We start from the raw sequence: 23,763 nt of genomic DNA, 5'->3' as shown, positions 1-23,763 counted from the left end.
GTCGATCTTCCTTCCAAGGCTCCACCATTTAACAGATTAATCAAAGTGATGTTTGGACTAGTTCCCAAGCCTCGGACAAATCCTGCTTGGAAAATAGCAAAGTGGTTCTCACTTGCAGACCACTCGTTCAAGCTTACAAACAGATTATGTTGTTAACCTTTTCAGAAGTGTTTAGGGTGAAAACCAGAGTGGGGCCTGTGGCATTTGGTACAGCTATAAAAAAAAAAGATGCAATGGACATTAGTCATGTGGGTTTGGAATGGAGCCTGTGTTTTCATGATCAGAATCAGTCATGTGCCACAAAAGTCCAGTGGCAGACATTACCCCATGCTCGTAGGCTGGCACTGGGCTTCCTGGCTGAGGTAAATGTGCCTGTGATGAAGAATCACTGCAACAATGCTGCCAGCTAAATTGCGGGAGTCAAGGGGCAGTATTGGGGCAGGTGGCTGGCAAATCCCCATTGGCGATTGTAGAGCTCTACTTGTGCTAAGTGTGTTTGTGATATGATAGGGACCTCATTACAGTACACTAGCACAAGTGAAAACACCCACTGGCACGTCTACATCTGCAACCAAGGTACAGCATGGAGGCCCACATGGTAGATCAGACACAATAATGCCGGTCTTCCCACAACCTTTTAATAGAATTGGACATACATTCTTACAAACATTTAGTGACCAATGGTGGAGCCAGGGGTGGGGCAGAGGGTGCGGGCCCCCCCACCTAGTTCCTTCCCGATGACCAGTGCGCCCCCCATCCTCACGCTGGTGCCCTATTATCCGCCATCCCCACACCAAAAGCTGCCTCCGCCCATGCCTTCCGTCATTTATACCCAGAGTCATCAGCAAAAATATATAAGTTCACCTTGATCTGCGGTTTGCTTCATAGAAGTCGGATTGTTGAGTATTTTTGACCAATAGTCGTTTAGTAAATAAAGTATCTATATTTTATAAGAACCTTGTATGGACACTAATTTTAAGTTGGCACCACAGTGCTATTGTGGTTTTATGCTTCGTGACTAGTTCACACATCGGCACAGAGTATAGACTGCCCTCAGCCCATTGCTAATTTAAAACGAGAAGGAGTTGCCCAGTTGATTTGGTTGCCATCCTCACATTATGGCGGATCCCTGTTGGACCAGTAGTTTTGTGAGGTGGAGCATAATTGTTCGGCACCACAGCTCTCCCCTTTACTATTGCTGGGCAATAACACATTGTCGCAAGTAGACAATACTGGCCAAAACAATGTTGTTTTTGTTTCAATAAAAAATGAATTGGTTAAGCAAGAACCAGTGTCATGATTAAGAAAAGATGTGCAGTGCACATTGATGCCAAATATTCTGGTTTGAGCTGGAAATATCTTTTAAAAAAAAAATATCTGTTTTAATTAGATTTTTCTACTGGTTAGAGCCCCGTTCTTTAGATTTGTTGTTGTTAAGGTGAGCAGAAAGTGTGTGTTGACTTTAGAAACATTTTCATATTCGATGTGGTTGCTGGCAGTGAACCATGCAACTTGGTGATGTTTAGTCCGTACTCCGATTTGGGTGCCTGTGGTGAACCAGAAGAAGGACTCAGTGCCATTTTAAAGATGTATATTTAAATTAAAAAAAGAAAACACCTATCTAATCCTACTGCTATGAGGGAAGGTCCCTGGCTAATAAACTAACAAGTAAGGGTGCTCATCAAACAAATAGTCTTTAGTCCAAATACTATTAGCTAACTAATCCCTACCACTTTGAAGAAAATAGCAAAAAGGAGGCTGGAGCAACTTCATCTGTGTTGGGGTTTCTGCCTAGCCCAATTGCTTTGATCTCTTTCTCAATGAGGTTTTAACAGATTGTTAGTTTCCAATAACATATTTCACAACCTTTCTGCAGATTCTGTATTCCAAATCTCAATTCTACAGGCTTCTCTCTCCAGGGAAAAAAAGGTTTCTTAATCTAATTAGGTTTTAAAAGTGTGTCAATGTCCCGTAACATACTTCACAACCTCTCTGTAAGTTCTGTTGTGCCAAGTCTTACTTGCATATGGTTCGCTCTTTCCAGGAAGCAAGGTTTTCTTAATATGATAGCCCCATGTCTGACTTAGTGCTTGACAGAATCTGATTCTAGTCTTAAAGACAGGAACCATTCTTTTTTTTTTCTGCAGTTCAACTTATATTATATTAATTATGTTTTATGTTTCCTTTGCTCGCCAAAGTCTTCTGGCCCTCAGAGAAGCTTACTTCAGCGCTACCTTGGTGGGGCGTCTGCCCATTCTGGTTTTCTAGGCTCTAATAACCCTTGTGTCTTTTCCAGACTAGAATATAAGTGTGTCTCATTTTCTCAGCGACCTCCAAAGCCCTATGGCACACTGATAGGGTTGCTTTATCTCTATTCTAGTTTATCAGATTCCTGTAACCCTTGTGGCTTTCCCAAACTCAAATATATCTGTTTGCCTCTCTCAACAGCATTAACTATTTGGGAGTGTTTGCCTCCCTTATGCTGCTCAGCTCAGCAGCTAATGCACTACTCATGTGGAGTTTGGGGTTCTGGTCTCTCTCACAGCACTCTGGTCTTGGCATTGGGGAACAGGCCCCAGGACTATTACGGCTTCTGTGTGGTTGTGCCACCACACAAGATGGTTACTTTACCATTCTTTTCTCCTTTTTGACACAGGCTGCTTTGCTAGTCAGGATGCCAGCCTTCCAGGATCTTGCTCTCCATGCTACTGTTGGCTCTGCCGTCTTGTGCTGCTCCATCCCTCCAAGATGCCTTCCTGTCAGAGAGTTGCCTTAGCATGGGATTCACTCTCCTCCATGCAAAGTTCCTTGTTATTTTATGCACAGCAGGTGTGTCTTTCTTCTTTGACTGTGGCATTCAGGCAGGGTCCGGCAGTACCTGAAGTCACAGAGATGAAAGAAATGTCACTCTTCTGTAAATCCAACATAGGATTAACAACAGTATTTCTGATTCCCATGTAGGTGGTTAGTGTGCTCCGGAAAGGGAGTTCCTTACAGGAATGGGTGTCCTTGTCCCCAAGAGAGGAGTCACCCCCAATGAGGTCCCAATTGCCCAGACCCCTATGGAGGGTCTTGCTGTGTGGGCTCACTTCCCTAGGCTGAAAGGGGGTGGCTCCCCAATGGGGAGAAGGGACAAATTCATCATATTTTCAGTTGGAACTAACGTCCGGGACCTTTGTTATAACTCGATTACATACATTTCTTGCAAACGGTCACAATTGTGGCCTCACCCTTCAAGGGCTACTTTAGCACACCTAGGAGCCATTGCACAACCGTAGGGATGTAACGGTATAACGGTATACCGTTAAAGATACCGTGAACAACTTAATTGAACAATAATAACCGTCACGTTGTTTATACCGTAATACCTTTTATACTGTTAAGGGTAGCTTTTCAATCTGATTTGGAAAGGCTGCAGTAAGCAAGTGCTGCGCAGTCTTGGCCTTGCACTGTTGGGTGTGCCATCTGCCAAGGGGGCCTTGTTTGGCAGACAAGAGCATAGGGAAAGTGAGGCCACATTAGTAAATGCAGCTTTGCTGCTGTGACCGCTCTTTCTCTGTGATCAGTAGAGTCGGGTCAAAGATCAGCCGCCTTTGCACAAGTTTTGTTGAAAGCTGCCCAGTGCCTCAACCTTTGTGTTCCCCATGCAAAGCTGGTAACAATGATCTGAATGACTTGCTTTATTAGCATACCGGAGACTACAGTTCATAGACTCCACCAGACCTGGATTTCATGGGCAAACTAGAACAAAGTTATTTTGTTTCAGGCATTATTTATTTGAAAGGCAGCTTATAGATTTTAAACGTTTTCACACAGTCGTGCTGCTCCGCACTACAGGTCAGATCTTCTATGGTGATTGTCCCAATTTTTAATTTGCATTTAGCACGAACAACAGGGACATCACGAGTGTGAGCTAAGGGCCTGAACTGAAAGTGATCATTTTATTTTTCCTTTTGTTCGTATGTAAACAAATGTAATAAAACGTTCAGTGACTTGCAAAACAGTCGAAACAGGAGCACTTTGCTTAGCAACCACTGAGCCAGCAGGAGCAGAAATGTATCGATTCAGCCTTGCCCGGCAACATGTGCCATTAGTTCAGTAAGTTAGGGTCCTACTGCACTGAGTAAACACACATTGGAACAGCTTTTGCTCTGGCTGTGCAAATTGTTAAAAAAAAAGGACGGCCAGTGAAGTCATGCATATCGAATTACTCTCCCAAGGTTTAGATTCAAGGAATTTAAGTTTCTCATGGTCATGGATCGGATAGCCATCCAGTTCTGTTTTAGCTTAGAATTCTGGGATTTGTAATTTTCCCACCAAAATGAAAGATGGGGAACTACACATCCCATAATTCAAAGGGGGAATGAACTGGATGCCCTTCTGATGCATTTCCACAAACAACGTTAGCTGTCTAGACCAGGCAAGGACTGGACCTTACGGCAATAGGCCCATGGCTGAACCAAAAACGTGAAATGCTTGTGTGGGCCAGTTTTTTGGGTCGAAGTGGGCCACTTTTTTGGTCAAAGTAGGCCAGTTTGATGAGTGACTTCACTATGCGGCTAATAGTTTTGACCACTGTTGCTGAATAAATATTCTTTTAAATGTACAATTTGCATCACATTTTATCAAAAATCTCCCCCTTGGGTACTATTCAAACAGTGCTGCAAAAGGAATGATTTCCCATTCGCAGCCATGGGCCACTTTTATGTTGGTGCCCGAGATAATTTTATTCCCCAGTCCAACCCTGCTGTAGACTGTGTGAACACTGGGCCAATCAGTGCTTTCTGCTAGTAAATAAACTGCACCTCCACCCCCCACTGTCCTCTGTGTAGATTTGCACATTGGCACTAGAGTTGTTGCTTCGCTTGATCAGTCACCTACCTGCCTTCTGCATATGGCACTGGACTCAAGCAGGCAGGACAGATTCTACATTCAATTTGAAGTATCCAGAGCAATGGGGGTGAAATATTTCTTAGGTCAATTCACCCATGAAAGCATTCCTCCCTCTGAACTCGCATTACAGGGGTTCTAATGCACTCAGACCTTGACACCATCTTTAAGAAGGTAAATGAACATGTATTGCAAGAATCAAGAAAGAAATCAACAGCGCCCACTGAACGCTGTGCCTTTAGGATTACATGGTCAGACTCCGACATCAGACCTTCATAATACACCAGGCAGATGTTAAAGAAGCTATAGCGATTAAATCACTATGCAATCTTTCGGTGTGTCTGTGTTGGCTATGACATTTTGACTAAAGAAACACAATGACATGGGCTTTCAGACCGCACATGAGTGAATTTTCTCCCTTTAATGGAATAAAGAGTTGTCAAAACAAACTTTTTGCGCAGTGAGGAGTCATGATGCCCATGCTATGTGGTTCCAAAAAAATGCAAGTCGAGGCCAATTTTCAAAGCGATGACCTGTGACTGAGCAGCAAGCTCATTGCTCAAAATGTGCATTACAACACTTCCACTAGTCACTCTTTCATTCAAGGCGATCAACGAGTGACCGCCATGAAAGACCAATTCTGCAGCTGCCTTAGATTCCTGGAGGATCTGCTAAATATCTGCAGAGACAAGTTTCAAAATGCTACCTTGCTACAGCAGGAAAATCCTGCCTGTGTATTCGTAAGTCAACTAAAACGCATTGACTTAATGGTAAGTTAAATAACTTCAAATGCAAAAAGGCAATGTAAAAAAAAAGTTTTTTTGGTACAAGTAGTTTCAGTTGGAGCAGTTTTTAATGCCATTCCATAATCCACATGTATGTTGAAAAGCCCAATTCTGGCCCTGGGTGCCTGGTTTTGTTTGTGATGATAAATCTGACAATTTATGACCTTTTTAACAAAATATTTGTAAGATTAGTTAACTCAACCTGCTATACCGCGATAATCATGATATACCGTCATTTGGCAAGAAGGTTATCGTACCGTCATAAAACTAATACCGTGACACCCCTACACAACCGGGCTTCCACTAAAGTTCTAGCACTTCTTCCATGGCACCAGAAAACACCATCGCTGGAAAATGCTCCTTACCAAACGTTTTCTTATTTCCCTCTTTTTAGATCAGCATTCCATCTGATACCCAGCATACTAATACACATGCATCCCTACTTATACAATCATATTCTCTCTGCCAAAATCCCATTTTATATTCCCAATGTGTTAGCTCTGTGCATCCCTATCCAATTCCTGCTTCTTCCTACCCTCAATTTGTGCCCTGTTTTTCTTTCAATTTTACTCCACAGACTATGGTCAGGTTACCACAGGCACGGGCAAAATTACCATTTTCTCCAACAAGTTACTGTGCCATGAGTCTACTGCGTTGGTGACTGATGCAGAATAAGAGCTGCTTAACATAACTGTGACAGAATGCCATATGTTGAGGGCAGGAATCCTTAGCTTTTTTATTTTTAATACTATAATGATAATTCTGATTCTGAAAGTGTGATCTGCGAATCAGATTCCACTTTCATAATGCTCGGTGGCAAGAAGCATAGTGCACACATGTACCTTGCTGTGACCGTCTCCTGTCACCCCAAGCAACTGCCATTCAGGGCGATTCCATCGGTCACATGTGCATTTGTGAATCAAATTGATGTAACTCAAAGTTCAAAAAGGTAAATGTGGCTTTTTAAATGTCTGCACCCCTGGTTCACACTATTATAATTGCGTACCCCAAGAGCCTGGTGACAGTTGTTAATATCAAAATATTAGCCATGTCTAGTTATGACATGGTGGCTACTGAGATTGCACAGTTGCACATCATCCACATCATCAAGCAATGGATGTGATATTGATAGCTTGGTGAGCAGGGTCTCGCTCATGTCTGGCTCAGTTGTGTATTGTATGTATGACCTGGCTGTACCCATCATAATCATTTTGGGACCAGACCAGAAGGCTTCTCTTCACATCAATCAGGATGGTCGACACCTTCTTCCAGGGAGGAGCAACTGTTGCTTCAAAGACATCCTGCCATGAAAATGGCCATCTCACTTGCGGGTGATGATTACTGGAGACCTTTTGATGTAGTCAGACAGGCAGACAGAGGGAGTGTTGACATTGGAGTAGACTAGAGGAGAGATTCCGACCAGAGATGGTTCTCACCATCTTGGTTTTGCAATAGCTCTCAAACTTGCTGCCCTCCATCGCCACTTCCTGCAACCAAAGAACTTTTGGCATGACATTTTCAGACTGAATTTGGTCATTGACAACAAGCTTGCTCTGGACCAATCAACTGTAACATTTTGCATATATAAAGTGGGAGATTCCTCCTGTGATTAATTTTACTTTGGAAAAAATGTAATGAAGAATTCACTGGCTCTGATTGGGACTAAAGTCCTGTGCTGGGGAAGTAAATACAAGAGCTATAATGAAGAGGAAAGCTCTTCTCTCTGACCATAACAAGGCTCTATTTGGGATGACCAACTGGCTGGACAAGGCCCATTGCAACTGCGACACTGGTACTCAGGAACCTGCATGTTGGAGGTGACAGGACACTGCATGGGCTCTCAGCAAACATTCCTAGTTTGGAAGGGCAACCTTCGTGGTAGTGAAGGGCAGAAAAAAATACTCACCTTGCCCCTGAAATCCTTTAATGAGTCCAAAGCATCCACAGAACCAAGCAAGTGACCACTGGCTCTCCCTGGATCTTCAAACTGCCTAAATGGCTAGTTTCATCTCTGAGCTCGACACTCAACAGCATCCGCATCTCCAATTTTTACTGAGGGTGAATATCTGTGCTCAGATGTCTTTGCATCTCAGACCCCCTGAGTCTTCCATCATCTCCAAGCTGGCACCTCCTGCCTGGTTGCCCGCTACTTTGAGCTCCAAGCCATCGCTGCTGCGGTACCATGATGCTGTGTTGAGGCAGTTGAGTCTGCTCACCACTTCTGCCTCTCTGCACGCAGGGCCACCTAGTCTTCCAGCACCACAGACTCAACACTGCCTGCCGTTCCCAGTATCATCCACCCACAGGCCATTGCTGCTGGCTAAGAGCACAACATTGTTGGGCTGCATCAGTGCCACTCCTAATTTGACCCCATGACCAGCATAAAAAGAACCAGACTTTTGTTTCAACACTGAAAATCCTGAATCAATGCTGTTGATGCCCAAGGTCAATAACTGAAGTTATTTAAAGAGGCCCTGTCCCTAGAGTCCACCTTAAAGCATGCTAGTGGATTTGAAGTCACCCTTTTATACCTTTTGAAGGATATATTTATTAACTGTGACATTGGCTGTGAAAATATTAGCCTGAGAACCCCCGACTGCAAACAGAGAGGCCCCTTCTATTCTAAAGTTTGCCTTCTCTTTGCCTTACACTGGTAGGCCAGTAGTGTTTTTATTAGTTGTGTGCATTTTTGTATGTTTAATAAAAGATTCTTTATTCCTAGACCCTTGGTTTGTTATTCTTCTATTTTGATATCACAGAATTACTGTTGTTTGGATTGACCTACGCCCACGTTACCAAACGTGGTGTCTGTTTCACCTTTGTGATTAGGATTACTGCTGGTTTAGTAGCAGTATGGGGCTGAGTCAGTATTTTAGCCACTAGTTATTTCCTGAAAAGCAATAGTAATTTGGACACAATAACGTAGCTATCACTGTTAGGCAGAATCACATGCAGTATCCTTTGGGAAGACTACATGCAATTAGGACTACAAGTGTAAGCACAATTTCACCTATGGTACAAGCCTGTACTACACAGTAAAGCGGTAGCGATGGCTGAGCAGCCAGACTTATCTCAAGAGTTTAAGTGAGCAGTAGAAGAAGTTACACAAAGGACCAACCAATACAGTGATTCAAACAAACACTTACTCAAGGTTTCTTGGTAAAAGAATATACATTTATTTCCTCAGTCAGTTTGAAAAGATTACATTGCATAAGCAGCTCAATATCACACACTAATAAACCACAAAAATACAACCGGTAAGTAAATTAACAAGTTTAGCTCCCCTGAAGTGTGAGCAAAATGGCACTTCAGATACTTAATAAAGGGGTAAAAAGACGAGGTTATAAGAATATACAGCCCAAATGCATTCATAGGCAGGGCAAAGGGTTTCAGTTAACTACAACCAGCAATTCTTCTCATAGGCATGGGCCAAATTCAATGGTTCAGAGTCTTTGTATAGGATGGCACAGTTCTGTTAGTAACGGTTAAGTCTCTGACACAGGTTTTTAAAGGATTTGAAGGCAAAAAGTTTGACGAATGTTTAGGGAAGGACAAGCCTTCAAAGTTGAGGAAAGTTTCACGCACTTTATCGATGGCCGAAAAGATTTCTGGACCGCGCTTGCACAGTACCTTGTTAATGAAGAAGAGCTTTAGCTGAGGCAGTTGTTCCTGGCAGTTTGAGCAGATCTTGCTGTTCCTGATCTTCAATCGTTGGGACAAGAAGGAGGACGTCGGGAGGTTCCTGCACTACCCAATGATGAGGCCAAAAACTTACCAAGACATTGGTTTAAGGTGTGAGTGCCTTAAAGAGCTAGTTTCCTTCCCTCTGGCTATCCGTTTTCAACAGCACTCTGATGAAAATTCGACCAGATGGGGATGGTGTCCAGGTGGCTTGCGAGTTGGTTGTTCCATCCAAACTCAAGGTAACAAGTTAACCTTGAAGGGCTTCTCTGTCGATTGGAGTATCGGGCAATTCTGACCTGCAGCAGGGCTTCACCATTCATCCAGGAGTTGCAGCAGTCCTCATCCGTCAGCTCGTCTTCGGTTTTTTCGTTCCAGTGGACGACTCTGATTTCCAAGTCCCAGAGACCTACTTTTAAACAGTTTTCCCCATTCATTCCAGCCTGGCTGTCACTCACACAGCAGGGTGGCTGTCCTTGCCGGACAGCCAATCGGCCAATCACGCCAGAGTGCATTCAAGTCTCCTAGGAGACTAAGCACAGGGAGTTTCGGGCACCTCCCTCACATCCTGTCCACCCCAGACACTCAGGCGCCAGAGGAGGGCTTCAGCACTGAAGCCCGCCAAAGGACAACAAAAAAAAGGGACCTAACCTGGTTTGACACGCAGAGACAAACACAAGAAGGATTTTTCCTAAAAGAAATGGCGAAAAAAGATGACCGGAGTCTGTTTTTACAGATAGGTTTGGGCACCATATTGAAAAACATGGGTGCCCCGAATTTTAGCTACCGTTGTTAGCGGTCTGGAAAAATCACGGTAGTTGATCTAAATCACTGCCACCAGCCTTTTAAAGTAGGAAAAGCTAACATTTGACTGTTACATGAGTGTTTTGACTCGGGGGGAAGCTAGGCAACCCCTCCAGCACTCTATAGGAAGATACTGTGTGCTGGGTCAGTACATTTAAAAAAGACTAGTAAAGCCAATTTACTTTAACATGCTCTGGGAGACAGTAGTCAGTCCCAGAGACGGTATTCAAACCTTGGGAAGTCTGAAAGATATCCCTGTGCCACTCGACTGAAGGTGCTGTGTGACACACAGAAAAAGATGATGCCTATGGAGTTGTTTAAAAACTCCATAACCAAAGAACACAAAAGTAAAACACACATCAAACAAAATACATGGAGGAGTGGGAAAAAAGGCTTACACTCTTCCCAGGAAAAGAAAATCAAATCCTATAAATTCAGAAAAGTTGCTGGGGGTCTCAAAAGGTAAGGGAAATTAGCACATTTTGAGAACTCTCCCTAACAATTACCTCTATTCTGGTTGTCATGTATGTGCTCACCTACAAAATGTGCCTTGCCATTCTTCAAGGGGAGACTATTTGTGTCATTATTGAGGGTAACTATGACATGGGGGTAGGGCCTTCACATTTCCTACTCGGCTTGTAGATAATCTAATGCTTGGATGTTCTGGTGTTTAGCTAGGAGAATCATAATACCTTTGCTGTTAGCACTAATGGTTACCTAATGTTCGTCTTTTGTGCCACCATAACCCTGAACACATGAGGTATTCAGTTATTATATCAATTTATATTTTCAATGTAATCCTTTGTTGCTCAATTGTACTGGTGTAGATTAAGATATCTGTAATCAAGTCTTTGGTTTTGCTTCCCCAGAAACTAACCGTTAAAGGTGTATCTAGGTGAGTTCATATACAATGCTGTTTTAAACACCTTACTCACATTTCTTTTGGATAAGATATACTCTGGTATATTTATCCAGTCACAATTCTTTAGAAGGGAAGTTGTATTTCTCCATTTATGCTAAATAACAACTCATTTTCATAAAATGTGGAAATTTGTAAAATAACTGAAGGTATTAAATGGACTAAAAGAATCTATCTATTTGAAGACATCAAGGGGAAGTCTAGTGGTGCCATGAAACTTACAGTTAATCGAAAGATCTGTCATACTGCTCTCAGATGGATTCGTTTAATGGAGAGTGCTACTTTCTATTGGTGCAGGAAGTTGTTACTTTCAGCAGTGTGGCTCTAAAAGGTAGGGGAGGAAGGAGTAAAAGTCTAATTGAGGGGTGCCATTGATGTACTGTTGGAGAATAGGGTTAATTGTGAGCTTCTCAATGTCACTGAACAGCGAGGTCGTACCATCATGTGGTGTTTGTTCAGATGGGAGAAGGGTGAACCTTGCAAAAAGAGAACGAACATCTAAGGTTCTGCTTGCTGCTGCCTTTCATTTGACTGCTCATGCAATGCCACCAGGACTGAGTACATTTAGAAGGGGTGAGGCCTATTCATGGCCAAATGAGTGGCCGATGATGCACAGGTGTCAAAGGGATGATGCTGGAAGTTGATTGGTCAGCTTCTGGTGCTTCTGCTTGAGTTCCTTATACCACCCAAAATGTTGCCATGGGTGAATCATAAAAGACACGTGGTTGCCTCAGCGATATCCTTTAGGGGTTTCTTCATCTTGTGTGTAAACAGGGATGATATTTGCAGGGCATAAAATACCTCTCTTGGACTTAGTGTGCATGGAGGAGCAGCCCAGCTGCATATGTAAACAGGCATCCAGTGGTACACAGTTCCCCATATTGTAGTTGTAAGTAGGCATGTCTGCTCCAGGTGATTATGTTTACCTCTCAACAAAAGTCACCATGTTGGAATGTGTGGTGTGCAAGATAGATGTATCTGGCAGATGCTATTCCTATTCTCCTATCACAGGAAGTTACTTTTTCTTCTGGGAATATGTAGATGATATCTCAAGGATGATAGATTAACTGTATACAGTGGCCAAATGTGGTGCCTGGAGTGAGTTATTCTTCTCCAGGTACTATCACTTTAATTTTCACTACCATGTTGAAATGAATGGCAGACTGGTATGAGGCACATACATAAGATGGCATAGACTCCACTCTAAGTAAGATTCGCCAGAGCCAGTGGATTGTATATTGGAGGGCCTGCAATTACTCTGATTGGGCTCTGGGTTTGGCAAGGCACATACAATTAATTTGGCTATTTGGGCTGCCAATGGCACATGGGTTCCCATTGTAATGTAATGAAATGTATGGAGTCTTGTATAATAACCTCCTTCTGCTATTGGTGGCCTTTCTGTGCATGTCTCTGGAAGGAAAAGGATGAGGGTGGGTATTAGTCAGACAGTGGGAGAGGTAGATGCAAAGATGGAGGTCAGGCATAACCAGTTCCTGTGTGCCAATTTGATTTCTTTGGGGCTGTCGGAAAAACCCGGGAGTATGTTATCCGTATGGTGGACCCCAAGAGCTGATATACTACATTCCCGTGGGTCAGTTAGCCACTGATGTGGGAGAGATTAAAAGGGCGAAAGAGGCGAGGTTAGTCATGACTTGTTTAGTGTTGATATCTGAGTGGCTAGTCTTTTGGCAGCCATCTGTGGTAGGGTTTGTTTGTGTAGGGTAAGGTGCTAGAAAATCTTAGAGGGAGTCAGTGAGTCAGGAAGCGGGAGTAGGCCTTACAAGGCAAAACAACCTGGAAGCCTGTATTCTTACCTATGGCCTCTTTCTGACAGGTCATTTCACTAGTTCACATTGCCACTTACAATCCGACCTTCTCTCTGTATCTCTCTCTTTCTGTCTCTCCCTCTTCCTCAAACTCTCTCTTTCACCCTCTTTGTTTTTCTCCTTCTGTTTCTTAATGTCTCCAATGTATATCTTGTACTCCATGTGCAACAAGACACGTATCAACAAGTTCACAGGTGAGTGGGAAGTGGCAGTCTGGAACTTCACTCAATTACCATAAGATGCATGCTAAGAGCTATGAGAGGCAAGAACATTCGGTTCAGAAAATAACCTACTTGACTCGAAATTTGAGGGCTGTAGTCACCTATTTCACCTTTCTTAGTACATTGGATATCAGGCTGAGAGACACTTCAAACCTCGCTCTAACATGTCAGGTGCTGCGATCATGGAACTGCTTTGAATTTTTTCATACCCCTAATGGCCATAACTCACCAGGTTTGGAGGAGGCACCAGGACTTCACTATCAAAATGATGGTGCAACACTGCAATGGAGTGTTCACAATTTAATGAGGAACAGACAAGATAGGAGTTGCAGTGTAGAGTCCTTGAAATGGAAGCTCCTTAACGTAAAAGGGATGTGGCAGCTCCAGGAAGGTACAAAACAGCATGCTGTCAGTGACAGAAAGGGTGTTTGGTTGGAGGGGTGTGGGATTGATTGCACATTTAAGTAACACAGCAATCAGATGTTTGCCATCTCTCTGGCACCTTGTTAGGTAAGGGTTTTTGGATGATGTTGCTGCAAAACATTGTTCCATAGCTAAATAATGGAAACAGAGCAAAACAGACCAGCTTTATTATTTTCCAATTTTAGGAGATGTCCTTCCCAGGGTAGGGTGGAGCTGTATGGGATTCACATATTGTGAAAGGGGGAGGGGCCTGACAGGGCTTATGGGGACCTCTCTCAACATGGGCAGGATGCTTAACACAGTGTTTCCAGTGCCAGTCCTGCCCCAAACGGTAGGGTGGAGGAGTTGGGAGGTTCCAGTCTCTGTCCCCACCTTAGGTGCCTGGTTACATGTTACAAAGTTGGTGGTCGTGCAGAGTATGGGCTATCCCTCTGTCCCCAAGTATCAAACTGACATCCACAATAACACCTGCCAGAATGAAAATTAGAGCCAAAGGTGATAGTCCGTGGAGTCAGGACGCGGGAACAACCGGAAGAACCCCTGGAGCGCTGCAAAGGAAAGTATATGGTTAGGTAATGGTACAGTGTGCGATTCTCAAAGTGTAAACATCTGAATCACTGTAATACCTGTAAGTGTAGGGGTTCTGATGACAAGTGGTCTGTGTAGAGCGTCCTGGTAGGCAATCACCTGAGATAGGACCGAGGTCCCAATGAACCATGGGATCGGAATGAGTAACATGAACAGTTCGAGGTCCAAAATAAGAGATCCAAGAATCGAGGAGGGCTAAGCAAAACAGTCCGTAAGGCAGAGCGTAGGTCGGCAACAGTTGACCCAGGTAAATAATCCAAAGTTCCAAAAGCAGACAAGGGCTAGGCAAAGAGCAGTCCGAGGTACAAGGCCGTGATCAATGGAGTGAGTCTTGAACGAGGCGAAAGCGTCACGTGATCCAAAAGAACAGCTGTGAAGCAACGCTTTCGGTAGTTGGACTCCTTTTATCCAAGGTAGGGAAACACGTGACCATGTTCACGTGACGAAAGGTACCAAAGCGTTGCCGTGCTGCTAGACAGCGAGTCACGTGATCCTTGCCGTGCTGTGTCGGATGATTCTCCGTGGATGGCGTGATCGTTTGTGATGCAGAAGCCTCCAACTCACTTGCCACAAACGCGAAGGACGATAAACTCCAGTGGTGTTAAGTATGCCACGTCGTGCCCTACAATGTGTGACCTGCCGGGGCAATAAGGTACCACTGTCGGGTGTCGCGTGGGAGGAGAGTGTGGACGTGGAAAGGCGTGTCTTCTGTGCGAGGGGCGGTGTGACATTACAATTGCAAAGTATCACTTGCAATCACCACATACTAGCCATAAAACGGTGTCCAGTCATAATGTCGAATACAATAATTTCGAAAGTCAAAATGTCGAAAATATTTAATCGATAATAAAAATGTCGAATTACAAAAATGTTGAATTTTTTTCGATTTTTTTTCGAATTAATGTTTAAATAAATAATTAATTAATTATAGTTTATAAAACATAATTTTTTTAAATGGTTAAAGGTATATCCATGGTGGGTGGGGGGGATGTGGAGGGGGGGGGTTGGGGTAGGGGTTTGGGATGGGTTTTTTTAATAATAAATTATTTAATTAATGTTTAATGAAATATTTTTTTTTAAAAATTAAAGGTATATCCATGGGGGATGTTGTGGGGGATGGGGAGGAGGGGGGGTTGGGGTAGGGGTTTGGGATGGGGGCTTGGGGGGGACCCCCCCAATAAAAAACGTTAGTATGTGTGACATTTTACATAGTTATTTTAACATTGGTTTTTCGATTTTTTTTTCGACATTTTATTTTCGAATTAATGACTTTTTCTATTATATGTATGTGTTTTCGACATTTTTGCATTCGACATTTTTGCATTCGACATTTTTGTAATTCAAAATTATTTTTTCGATATTATGACTATAAACCCCATAAAACATTTTAGCCAGTTTTCTCCCTTCCCTTTCAGGACTACTGAATCTAGAGATCCTTGCAGCAGAGGACAGAACATGCATCCCAATAGAGTTATTTGATGGTGAATTTCAAGCAGCAGAATGTTGCTTGTGGTGGGCTGGCAAACTCGATGCTCATCTGCCACGAAACACAACTCTGAAATTGACTTTTGTTGTAGCGAACCATCATTGCAAATACCTTCAAACCCACATTTGAAAAGCTTGGCAGGCATAAAGTTTGATTTATGGTTTCCCCGGTCTGGGGGAGAGCAAGGCAGAGATTGTCCTGGGGAACCAGCCGAGTCTGAGAGCCAACGGAAGTGGAAGAGGAGAAAACAAGTATACAGGAAGAATGTAAGGGTGTGGGTTGTTCGAGTGTGGCCAAGGGAGGAGAAGGCAGACCAATAGACCAGGTGGAGGAAGGATGAGGACAGTAGAGCAGAGTGTGGTAGACATTTACATAGCGCATGCACATAGTGAGGTACTGGTTGGTGAAAGAAAGTGATACCTGAGAGTGAGAGTGCATGTATGGGAAGTATGTCAATTGAATTGAGTGACACTGGGTGTATTGGAGAGCAAGTGTGGCTGAATGAGAACAGTGATTGAGAGAGTGAAAGAGAGTGAGTGTGACAGAAACAGGGGGTTAGGTTAGTGGGATTGGAGAGTAGTGGAGAGTAGTCAGAGTGCAGAGTATTGGAGAGTAGTGAGAGGGGGGAGAAGTGGAGAGGGGAGTTTAGAGTAGTGGAGAGGAGAGAGAGGAGTCAGTATGTGGGAATGGGGTCTATTTACATTTTCAATACATTAATAAATACATGAACAAAATTACTGGGGAAGACAATGAGGGTGACTGGCTTCTTTTAACTGAGGGGACTGGAAATCTCCAAAATGAACTTCAGTCAAGAACAGCCCAGGCCTATGATATTGTGCCCTGTATGTCTGTCCTTAGCTTTTCTTTTTAGAAGACGTTTATTAGGCCCTCAGTTTCACCTCTTGGCTGATAGCAATGATGTACATTAAATACATCTGCAGTAACATTGGACTGATAAACTCTGTCACCTATGGGGTTACTGGAGCAAGAACATGGGCTCAGATCCAATGGATCCAGCCACCCAGATCTAGTATAAACAATGGACTGCTACACTGCTCCATAAGCGATCACTGCAGTGCTGACTAGGCACTTATTGGCTGACTGGGCAGGACTGAACTGGCTTTTCTGCAAGTAATCTGCACCCCCTTGGAAGCTACTTCAAACTGGAACTGTGTAATTGTTGCATCACAATTGTGAATGAACAGTAACCACAGACACCTTGATACATGAACAGTTTCTTTGTTCTTGGAGAGGTGTGACAAATGTGCCAGTATCCCTAGGAGTAGGTTTCTCAAATGTTCTAGGATCAAGTGACCAAGAGATTAAAAAGATAGTGGGCCTGGAACGTGGGTTAGTTTAGATAGGTGGGATTGTTGCAGGGTTTTCTAGGCAACATTTCTTAACTTGCAAGGCAATGAATACATCACCTCAGTTTACTACCTACAGAAAACACAAGTGGGACTGATTCCCTCTACTAATTGGTGCCACAACTCAGATGTATCATGCAACTCACATGCACCACGGAGCTTACAGACATCTTCCCTTCGAATGCCCTACACGCATGACCAAAAAGAGGTAAAGTGTCTTAGTTAAAAACTCCAAAGTGTGGCCGAGAGGATGTAAATCACAAGTAGGTTCACTCGTTAAGCCCGCACAGAGAAGTAGAGATTTTATACAATGGTTAAACAAGTCATTGATTGGTTTCAGGGGTATTTGAACATCGGTTGAATGTTCTGGATGGGGTTTTGATTCTGCTGTTCATTTCAGTTTTAGAATATTTAGCATAGTCTGGAAACAGGTGATGGGCTCTCAGGTATATCTGGTTTCTGGTCTGGTAAAAGTTTGAAGATCCAAAATTGTTTCTGATGTTCGCTGCAAGTAACAAGTTAGTTACAAGGCAAATGTAAAAGAGGGAGAAAAAGGGGACTACTCATTTTGGGAACTTACATTGTGCCACAACTAAATGGGGAAAGCTGAGGTGAGAACACAATGTGTGCCCAATACACCCTTTCAGGACCACTCAGCAGAGTCTCTGTAAATCCCTCTCACTTCTCAGTACTGCACACCGGTGGAGTCAATGCATGAGTTATATAGGAGCAACTGTTGTATGGTGAGTTGAGATAACACTAGGGCCAGAAAATGGACAAAGAACAATGTCAAAAGTTGGTACCCCCCTCTCTCCCCCAAAGGAATACCTGTGCATTTCTTATCTTCCACTTGCAGAAGTGCCATGTGCGAGTTTGTTGAGGCTTGGCACCTGCTAACGCAAGGTAACAGGCATACCCAATTTCCAATTGAAGGCACTTTTAATTTAGATCAACCCTTAGCATTAATACGTGCTCTAGAAGTGCAAGGAGGGAAGGAAAGTCTGAGACATCACGTGGTGTATGCAATGTGGCTTGAGGAAGCTACAATGAGACACAATGCATCAAAACTAAAGGGACTTAAAGATATCAATGAGCAGTTAAGGGAACGCATTCCGGTTCTCATCGAAAAGGTGCAGGTGGATCGTCCACCCCGTTATGCCCCATATCATAAATGAGAATGTGGACAAAAAGCAGGTTGATAATTCCTTGGAGGAATTTATTGATTTGTTTCACTAGTGCCTGCAACACAACACAGGGAAGGGCATGCAGCAGACAAAAATCCCCCGATGAAAGGAGTTGCACAGGCATCCACTACAGAGCTGCAACAAATTTCAGCACATGTTGCACAATTGCAGTCAGGACCAAGCACCACTGGTGCCCCTAGTAGTTTGTTTCAACCAACCAAACCTCCCATTTGTAGTCTACCTGTGACGAGGAGCGGTACAATGTATGGACTGGCTCCGCTCTTTTAGAGGTCCCTTTGAGGCAATCACCAGGAGTGTGGCAGTTGTAGGGGATCCCCAATTACTCAATGTCCATGTTCCATGGATACAGGGAGATTTGTATAATTTAGCAAAGGAGGCTCCCAACATTAGATAGGTACCACAGTGGTTCATCGAGGAGATTCTCAATGTTATTCATTGTTATAACCAGGGCTGGGCAGTTATGAACCAGCACATGAGAATAGTAATTCCTCCTTAGGTGAGGTAGAGACTAACACGCCAAGCTAATTGGCAAGCTGCAAACCCAGGCACAGGTGACACAAATAAACAAGTTTAAAACATGTTCAAAGCAGCCATACCTGAGGTTTGCCTGAGAAAGATGGATTGGTGTAATATATGGAATCGCCAGCATCAATTGATCATCAATTGAAGGAGTGTTCACACAGCATTAAGGTATCACTAAACCCGATAAAGCAGCACGCTTAATTCCTTTGTTTCTGGTCTGCTGCCCAAGATAAATGCATAACTCAAAGCAATCTGTATTGGATCGCAGAGAAAGCCATTGTTGGTGCTAGTTGTGGATGCAAATGATTGTGTGGCATACCAGGCACAAAAGAGAGACATTTGAAAATGAATGAACGACATTGCAATTGCAGTGCTTACAGGTAGAGGTGCAACCTACTCAAATGGCAAAGGGGAATGTTTCAGGGAGGATTTGGAGGTAGAAGGTGTAGCAGGGGGAGAGGAACCCTGAAGCAAGCCCCCTCAGGGTAGCAGGGGCACCAAGGAGAGGGAATACTCAGACAGCAAAAGCTGCCCGGACAGAAGGATTAGAAATGACCAGCGGAATACTATATTGACCCCGCCATATGCAACTATTGAGAGCAGAAAGACTGGGAAAATGAGAGCCCATAGAGACCTAGGCATGGTATCCTAACCGACAGGTCCAGGGTATTAATCAGATCTCCACTCTCAGAGAACCAGCAGGGTTTTTCATTCACTGTGGCAAAACTGCTAATACCTTCCCGAAACCTAATCACTAGAGTTCTACCACTTCTGGCCCAACCACCACTGATGGACTCGGATCATTTCTAACTTGAGACTGGGAATGCTCACATTATTGACCTCCTGACACCTATACGCTAAGAAACCCCATATGTATAGTGCAAGACCAAAGGAATGAATATACCTTGTTTAGTTGACAATGGTGTTATTAGGTGTTCCCTTCATTATCAATGTTTTCCAATAACCCTCTTTCCTCTAAAATAGTGACGGCAGTGGGAAAATCTAACATCCTTGTGGTTGATCAAATACAAGAACCTCTTACTGTAATACTGGGTCCTATAACTGACACTCATGCTTTCTTCCTTGGTCCCTGTGCTCCATTTTAGGTGGGGATTTGTGATACAAGCTCATACACACATGAGTTTCTATTCTTGAGTGTTCCTAACCATATTGATGAGAGAGTTTTATCATTTCTCCAACAAGATTAGATCCAGACAGCGCAGTAAAGGTAAGGGGAATCGTTGCCTGATTTGAATTAGCTTATAAATACAGCATTGCAGTAATAATGGCCCATAGATGATAATCAGGTTGGATTAATTCACAATGCAGAACCAATAAATATCAGGGCAGATACCTTTAAGGAACTGCCTTGCACCTCCCAGTAACCTTTGAAACCTGAATCCCACAAAGGCATAACCTCAGTTATTGAATATCTTCTTCTGTGACAAGGTATTATTATCTCCTCCACTAGTCTAAGTCAAATTCTGATATTGCAGTTTCATAAACCTAGGAGAAATACAGACAGATTTGTATAGGGCCTGAGAGCAGTGAACTCGGTGGTAAACCATCCTTTTTGCCAAATCTAGTTACTAACATTGTCTGTGTACCCCACCACCACTGGTCTTCCCATTTACCTACAGTTGTTTTGTACATGGAGATAGCCAGTACCTCTATCCATTCTCATACTGGGGAAACCAGTACTCTTGTACTAGTTTATCACAGGGCCACTCTGAATCCCCTACCTTGTTATCTGAACAATTAAAGAAGGATTTGAGTAATTTTGGATTCCCTGGTATATCAGTGTTGGTGCATTATGTAGATGATCTCCTGCATACCTTTCCTTCATATGAAGCTTGCAAAGGGCACACCACATAACTACTGTCTGCCCTAGCCAAAACAAGTTATATATCTACCAAAACAAATGTGGGTACATTTCTTAGGTCATGACATTGTGATTGGTGATTGAGTCATTGCCTCCTCCAGAAAAGTGGCTTTTTTATTTTTTATTTAATTATATAAAACAATTTTTACAAAAGAAAAATAAGCAATCTTGATGCATTAAAAAAGTGGCTTTGCAAAAGATCCCAAAATCCCAAACAAACACAAAATTAGAGCATGCTTTAGTATGGTTGGTTACTGTAGACAATGGATCTTGAGCTAGTAAAACTCTTACAAATGTACACAAGAAACAATACCACCACACATTTACAATAGTAGATGGAAGCTGAGGAGGCTTTCTGTATGTTGAAAAATAGATTGATTGAAGTTCCAGCATTGGGTATACCGGATAATAATGAGTTCACTGTACTATCATGAAAGCGGGGGTTTCACCCTGACGAGGCTAGCACAAAATCATGGGTTCCATCAAAAAACTTTTGATTGCTATAGCAACAAACTAGATCATGTAGCTGCAGGCATGCTTGATTGTTTGCAGTCTGCAGCTGCTTCATCCATTCCAGTACAACAAACTCAAAGCATTGGGTTTGGTTATCCACTAGAAGTATAACTCCCAAATTCTGTTGTATCCTGCCTATTAAAAACCAAAAATGCAGTTCATGTTTATTTCTTGAGCAACACTTATCAGTTCTTATTGTTGAATTGTTCAAACATCTCTCTATCCAGATACCCTATGTTGAACCCTCCACACCTACTAGCCATGATAGGGAACCACACAACATAGATATTGATGACGATGTTGCAATTATAGTCTCCCTTTCCACTCCCAAAGGTCATCTGAGTGACACTCCTTTACACAATGCAGACATAATTTACATTGTGGACGGGTCGTATTACTGAGATCAAATAGGTATTTTAGCATTTTATTGGCATGATATGTGGCATGTGCCCTAGGAGAGGTTGTTGAAAGTAGCAAACTACCACATGTTACCTCTGCACAACTGTCAGAATTACTGGCATTTAGAAAGGCGTGTGAGGTGGCTGAACAACAGTCAGTTAACACATGCACAGATTTGCAACATGGCTTTGTGATCTATTATTATTATTATTATTATTATTAATAATGATAATATTGTTAGGGTATTTATTGAGCATGGAGCTAGCTTCAGAAAGCAATGACATGCTTTACAACCATAGGCGGAGAAACATGGTAAGTGAATCAGAGAAACAAGGGAGCGGGGAGCTAGCAGGGGAGTGGGCGAGCTAGGAAGTTTGGTAGCAAGGGATCTACAAGCAATCAGGGGAGGAAACAGAGGGGAGAAGATCAGGTCAAGTGGGGAGTGGAGGCTGTGTGGACCTCAGTGTTAAGGAGGAGCCACTCATTGAAGAGGAGGGCCATGAGCTCCTCCTGGAACTGCAGCATTGAGGGGGCAAGTCTGATGTTGATGCAGAGGTGGTTTCAGAGTTTTGGAGAGCAGACAGAAAAGGCCTGTCTTCTGGTTCTTTCTTTCCTGCACTGGCAGAGTTAAACCTGCACATGTCTTTTCTTCTGCTGGATGGCTGGACTCTTGAGATGCTGAGTTTCCCAGTGAGGTTCCTTGGGGACTTCAGGGTGACAGTCTTGTAGATGATGCTGCAGGATTTGAAGATGATACAGGCTTTTAACAGTAGTCAGTGCAGTTCGATGAGGGTTAAGATGATGTGGTCAAATTTGCGGCATGCTGAACATATCGAAGGGGTGCCAGGGTAGTCACCAGAAGGCCTTCCAAAAGGGCATTTCCATCATCTAGGTGCGAGAGGAGCATGGCCTGGAGAGCAGATAGGAGGGTGTTTTGTGGGATCCAGGGCATGAGTTTCTACAGTAGGGAAAGTTCACTATCAAGAACAATAATTATGTCAAGGAGATCTTGGATGCTATTATACTCCAACACAAATAGCTATAATCAAATATGCAGCTCACTAGCCTTTAGATGCTTCACTGAGTTGTGGATATGACTTTTCTGATTCTACTGCTAAACTGGTGGCAAGAACAGACTCACAAGATGAATATACACTGCTCATGGGAAAGGTCCAGAACAACCCTCTTTCAAAACACTGGCGGAACTGACCCTCATACCGGAAAATGCACCTCCTAGTGAAAGATTTGATTAGCAAGTGATTCAAGCTCCATTATGAATCTATCTGGAGAGGTGAAGAGGGTCAGCTAGTAGCCCCAAAAATATTATTTTGCCTCCTTGTCAGGATACACCACAGACAGGCCCATGTGTGAACAAGTGGCATGATTTATGCCCTCCGAAAGAACTGTTTGCTCCTGATTTTGCATCTGTAGCACAAGACTTTTGCAGACAATGTGTCATTTGTCTCCAAAGCAATGTGGGTAATACCTTCTCAATCACTCAAGAGGTGCATCCTCCCCTTTATAGACCATTAGCACCTCTAAATGTATTTCCTCCAACTGCCTCGTCTCTATAATTTTCCGTATGTGTTATTGTGTTATTTGTTCTTGATGTCTTCTCTAGTTGAGTCAAGGTGCACCCAAGCCAGAGGGCAGATTCAATAACTGTCACAAAGGCCTTAATATGAGATTTCACACCAAGGTTTGGGATCCCTGTCATGATAAACAGTGAACAGGGTACCCACTTTGTCATAAATATCGTTTAGGAACTCCTCTCTGCTCTTGATGTGTAACACAGCCTTCATTATCCACACCATCTGCAATCTGCTTGGGCACTAGAAGTGCAGAACCATGACATTAAACAAACGATTGTCCAAGTTGTGAGAAGAGAATTGGTTGAAGTGGTCTGATACCCATCCTTTAGTTTTTCTCCCGATCTTCAGTACACCAAACCGTAAAGCAGGACTGAGTCCTCACAAAGTCCTATATGGAATACATAGAGGAGTACCTTCTTCTCCCCCTCTTGAAGTTGCTCAGATGAGCATTAACCTGTTTAACAATGTCTTACTTGACTTTGTTAAGAGACTGTTCTATTCTGTCAGCTCTATACACTCATAGGTAAAGGAAGCCTGCCGGAAGACTCCTACCGAGTTTTGTTATTCTCTGGAGCCAGGGGAAAATGTGATGGCCAGAAGCTATCAGCAGAAGTCTGCCCTCGCTCCCAGGTGGTGAGCCCCGTTTCAGAAAATTCTTGT

Source organism: Ambystoma mexicanum, chromosome 4p, assembly GCF_040938575.1.
Source record: "Ambystoma mexicanum isolate Mex_15411 chromosome 4p, UKY_AmexF1_1, whole genome shotgun sequence".
NCBI classification, from domain to species: domain Eukaryota; kingdom Metazoa; phylum Chordata; class Amphibia; order Caudata; family Ambystomatidae; genus Ambystoma; species Ambystoma mexicanum.
Note: the sequence above shows the minus strand (reverse complement) of the source record.